Here is a 5,930-nt window from a genome sequence, read left to right as displayed (position 1 = left end):
GTTTCAGCCTGCGCTTCACCTGGAGAGAGAGAGTGCAGGCTGGTGCTGCAGTCACCCAAACCCCCCCTCCTCCTCTCCTCTGCTCTGCTCTCCTCTGCTCTCCTCCTCCAGCAGGCAGCAGCCTCAGCACACACACACACACACACACACACACACGCACACGCACGCACACACGCACGCACACACACACGCACACACACAGCCCTGTCCTCCCTGTCCCGAACACACTCCACAGCGTCAGAGCTCGCCTCGCCGTGCCGTCCTTCCCTATGTGATGTGCTCCTGGTCGCCTCGGGAGACGTGGAGAAAATGAAGTATTGGAGTGCTGCTCTCTCTCTGTCTCCCCCCCTCTCCCTCTCTCTGTCTCCCCCCCTCTCCCTCTCTCTATCTCGCTAGCTCTCTCTCTCTCTCTCTCTCTCTCTCTCTCTCTCTCTCTCTCTCTCTCTCTCTCCCTCTCCCTCCCTCCCTCCCTCCCCTCTGGCATCGCGCAACACAAGCACGTCTGAGGAGCTGCGCATTTTCTGGGCTCTGCCGCGCATCGATTCGCAGGGGCAGCTTAATTATTTGTAAACAAAATATAATAACCTTAACCCTAATAATAATAGTAATACTAATAATAATAAGTATTATTATTATTATTATTATTATTATTATTATTATTATAAATAAACCAACCAACCAACCAACCAAACAAACAAACAAATAAATAAATAAACCTCAAACATGACTACTAGAACTTTGTCAGTGGAACCCCCTCAAGGCCTCAAGGACTACTACAACTCCTTCAATAATTGCTATCCACTCAAGAGCTGCGTTCAAATGGTCTTTTTTTGTTTTGGAAGGTTCCTAACTGAGTGAAATGACCCAGAAGTACATGGCAGCCATGTCAAGTCAAGTCAAGTCAAGTTTATTTATATAGCCCTAATTCACAAGCATGTCTCAGAGGGCTTCACAGAAAGTATGTCTAGCTGATTCTAGCTAACACAACAGTAACAAGAATATACAGAATAAAGATAACATTTGAACAATAGATAATATAGAAAATATAGAAATGAAGGGAGAGCAGAGGAGAGAGCAGGAGAAGGGGGAAGAGCAGGGGGAATGTGAGAGAGTGATGGGGTGGGGAGGGAATGGGAGATGTTGGAGGGTATAGGAGGTGGGGAAGGAGCAAGAGGAGAGAGCAGGAGAGGGGAAGGGGGGGTGTGTGGGGGAGAAGAGAGCAGGGGGAGGGAGGAGGTGGGGAGAGAATGAGAAATATAGACGCACATCTTGCAAACGGACATATGTCAATTTCTAAGCAACCAAACTATGCCTAATTTAATTGGCTGCAAGCCTTTAGTAGTGAGTCCTTTTGCCAAATAAGCACATGTTCACATATAGAGCTTATGGGTGCCTTGCTTTAGGGAAGAGTGGGTGCCATGCTTTGAATAGTGGCGAAATACTAAGAGCATGGGTGCCATGCTTTAAATAGTGGCGGAATATTGCCATGCCATGCTATGCTTTAAATAGTGGCGGAATATTGGAGGGGATAGAGTGGGTGCCATGCTTTGGAGTAAAATGTGTACTATGCTTTAGAGTAGTGGGGGAAGGGGGGAAGAGGGAGAACACCGGGAAGAGGAGAAAGCAGGAGAGTGGAGGAGGGAGGGAGAGCGGGGGGATGTGAGGGAGGAGAGGGGGGAGGTGGGGAGAAATAGGAAATGTGGAGGAGGAGAGAACAGAGGAGGAGAGATGAGGGTGCAGGGGAGGGAGAGCCAGGGTAGAGGTAGGGTCTAGGGTTGGGGGAGGGGAGGGAGTAGGATACGGGCCCGGATTAGGGCGAGGGTGGGGGGAAATGGGAAATGTGGAGGAGGAGAGAACAGAGAAGGAGAGGTGGGAGGGTGCAGGGGAGGGAGAGCAGGGGGAATGTGAGAGGGAGGAGAGGACAGAGAGGAGGAGAGAACAGAGAAGGAGAGGTGGGAGGGTGCAGGGGAAGGAGAGCAGGGGGAATGTGAGAGAGGGGAGAGGACAGAGAGGAGGAGAGAACAGAGAAGGAGAGGTGGAAGGGTACAGGGGAGGCAGAGCAGGGGGAATGTGAGAGGGAGGAGGTGGGGAGGAAATGAGAAATGTGGAGGAGGAGGGAACAGAGAAGGAGAGATGGGAGGGTGCAGGGGAGGGAGAGCCAGGGTAGAGGTAGGGTCTAGGGTTGGGGGAGGGGAGGGGGTAGGATACGGGCCCGGATTAGGGCGAGGGTGGGGAGAAAATGGGAAATGTGGAGGAGGAGAGAACAGAGAAGGAGAGGTGGGAGGGTGCAGGGGAAGGAGAGCAGGGGGAATGTGAGAGAGGGGAGAGGACAGAGAGGAGGAGAGAACAGAGAAGGAGAGGTGGGAGGGTGCAGGGGAAGGAGAGCAGGGGGAATGTAAGAGAGGGGAGAGGACAGAGAGGAGGAGAGAACAGAGAAGGAGAGGTGGGAGGGTGCAGGGGAGGGAGAGCAGGTGGAATGTGAGAGGGAGGAGGTGGGGAGAAAATGCTGGTGGGAGAGCAGGAAGTGGCAGGGATTCAGGAAAATAAGGGAGAAGAGGAGAAGGAGCAGAGGGGGGGAGAAGGAGGAGAGAGCAGGAGAAGGGAGGGGGGGTCGGTGGGATGTGGGGGAGGAAAGAGCATGGAAAGAGAGGAGGTGGGGGGGGGAGTGGGAAATGTGGGAGAGGGGAGAACAGGAAGGGGGAAGAAGGGAAGAAGCGGGGGAAGGGGGAAAGAGAGAGGGGGGGGGAGAAGATCAGACAACTGACTACTCTAAGCATTAACCAGAGCTAACTGGGACATAGTATCTAGCTAATCTACAGCCTAATCTGGCCTATCCTACTCTGCTCTAGTCTGATCTTTGCCTGAACACTATAACAGGTCAGCCTTAGGCTGTAGCTAATCTATCGCCTACCTAAGCTGTTCTAAACCAACCGGCAGCCCTCGACCAGTGATGAAGAGCACCGATGCCCCCCGCCCCGGCCCCCGCCCACATAAGGCATGGGAGGGAAGGCCAGGCCGGGACACAGCGGCGCCCCCTCACCCCCAGTGAACGCAAGAAAACCTTTCCACCATATGGTGGAATTGCCATGGATTGCCCCAGTGACTTGGCTGAGGAGGAACCTTGTGAGGTCGTTGTGCTATAGGGGCCCATTGCTGCGGCCCGGGCGGACCCAGCCCCCACGCGACCCGCTCCCCCAGCCCCCAGCCACCAGCATAGTGACTGAGAACAGGTCTGAGAGCAGGCCACGCGGGGGACGGGCCCACCGAGGCCACAGCAACGGACCCCCATCCGGGGACTCCCCTCCGAGACAGGCCGAGAGATGCCGGGCTAAACCATGTACAGAGTTTCCGATAATGAAACTCTGTGAGTGGTTTATAATGGAAATAAAATTTACAAGAGAACAGAAAATTGAAAATGTAAAAAGAGTCCAACAGAAGGGATATAAAAATGTAGTTTTTAAATTATCCTAAGATCAGGGAAGGGAGTTGAAAATCTAAAAAGTAGAGTCCAAAAAGAAATAGAAAATGTAGTCTTTAAGTATTCGTAGGTTTAGAGAATACTAGTTAATTAGCTAGGTGAAAAAAGGGGTAACAAGATTGGGAGTTCCATGAGGATGATCTGAGGAATCCATGAGTCCGCGTTGGTGACATGGATTAAGAGGAGGGGAGGGGAGGATAGGAGTCGGAGGTGATGATTAAGAGGAGGGGAGGATAGGAGTTGGAGGTGATGATGAGGCCGGGGGGGGGGGGGGGCTGGGGGGGGCGCCCCCCCCCCCCCCCTTCCCTTAGGCAGGCAGGTGACCAGGATGATGAGGATAGGGGTCGGTGATGGTGATGCCGGACCTAGGGCTGCAGCGGCGGGGTGTACGTCAGGCCAATGAAGGACACCTGAGGGGGAGAGAGAGAAGAGAGCGGGGGAATCTGCCATGATAAGAGCTCTTTGAATTCTCTAATTCTAAGAAAGGTGCTTCAATGCTTCCTGACTTTAGCAAAGGATACACTGACTTCCTTTACAAAAGGAAAGTCGATAATTCCGTCCCACTCTTACTTACAGTAGCAAAGCGATGCACCATTCGTCTTGATTCGGCCGATTAGCTTCGGCCGATTACCATTGAAATCAGCATCACTTATGCTAGTCAGTAGTCAGCTAGTGTTTCATTGATTCGCAGTGTTGGGCAGTAGTTTGCTATAAGTAGCGAAGCTACATAGCTTAACAAACTACATTTCTCAGTAGCTTGGTGGTAGCTTCACTACTTTTGAACCAAGTAGCTTTTTCAGTAGCTAAGCTATTTATAGACCCAAGTATAGACCCAAGTAGCTTGTAGCTTCCCGCAAAAGCTACACGCTACTTGCCAGAGAAAATCCATGAGCAAAGCACGCAGTGGAGATTTCTGCTGCGGTTTGGATTAAACAGGAGGAGACATTGCATATGTCAAGTGTGCCTGTGTAGCCAATAAATCACTTCCAGTTCCATTATGACAGACAACAAGTTGTTGTCTCATCCTTGCTTTTTAGCATCCTTGCCTCTTGCAGCAAGACCCGGCACTACTCTGCCTCTGATTGGATTGGGTTTAGGCAATGAAGACTGACGATTGGTTAAGGGTAGGGCAAAATATGTCATGTGCTGGAGAAGTCACATCAGCAACAAACTTTGAAAGATGGCAGAGCCAGAGGGAGCCACTGGCAGTGATGAAGAAGATGTTCAGGTTTTATTGTCTGTTTTTGAATATTGTGCCAGTGAGAGTTTCAGTGTCTTTTATAATATAATAAACAATCAAAATGAGATTTTTTTTGCCTGCCTATTTGTTTGGTGGAAAGTTGTTCTTTGACATGAAGTTGATTCAATGTGAGAAAAAAAGTAGCTTTGATGTAGCAAGCTGCTTTTGCCATGTTGCTCGTAGCTTAGCTTGCTACATTTCTCTGGGGATAGCTTCAATGTAGTTTAGCTATATTTAATCGAGAGTAACTGATAGCTTAGCTTACTACATTTGCAAGCTAACAGCTTGTTCAAGCTAACCGCCTGTTCATAGCAATATAATGCAGTAAAAGAGGCTGTTAGCTTGCACAAGCGCTAGTCTTTCACGGTCGGCATAACATTACGATCGGTGCCGCGTCTATGTGCCGACAGCCCGCAGTGCCGACAGCCCACAAGCAGAACCAGCTGAGTGAGGCTGCGTGGACCAGCTGGAGTTAACCTCTCCCAGCCCCCACGCCTAAACCTAACCTAACCTCCCCCAGACCCTAACCCTAAACCTAACCTCTCCCACCTCCCATGCCTAAACCTAAGCTCTCACGCCTGAACCTAACCTCAACCCAGACCCTAACCCTAACCTCTCCCACCTCCCACGCCTAAACCTAAACTCTCACACCTAAATCTAACCTCCCCCAGACCCTAACCCTAAACCTAACCTCAACCCAGACCCTAACCCTAAACCTAACCTCTCCCACCTCCCACGCCTAAACCTAAGCTCTCACACCTAAACCTAACCTCAACCCAGACCCTAACCCTAAACCTAACCTCTCCCACCCCCCACGCCTAAACCTAACATCGGATGCTTGACGAGTTGGGAGTGAGAAATGTGTTGGGCTGTCGGGACTGCGGGTGGTCGGCATAGCAGGTGGACCCATTACGAACAACCGATAACGATAACGTTAGCTTGAATAACGCAATAGTCCAATGCCTGCGTATGCCAGGAAATGTGTTTCATAATGTTAGAACTCCCGGGTATAACATGTGGCCTACACAAGTTTTAAGTTTAGCACACCAGCCATCAGCTAACGTTAGCTGTTAGCCATTGGAGTCACACAGACACTGGAGGTTTGATTTGGGGTAAATCATGAGAGTTTTTATATGGATATCTCAGTGAAGTGGGGATGTTGTTCACAAAGCTCCTCTCCTCGTAGCGTTAGCTGTTGCAAAGATATACAAA

Source organism: Poromitra crassiceps (assembly GCF_964638095.1).
Source record: "Poromitra crassiceps genome assembly, chromosome: 3".
NCBI lineage: Eukaryota > Metazoa > Chordata > Actinopteri > Beryciformes > Melamphaidae > Poromitra > Poromitra crassiceps.
Note: the sequence above shows the minus strand (reverse complement) of the source record.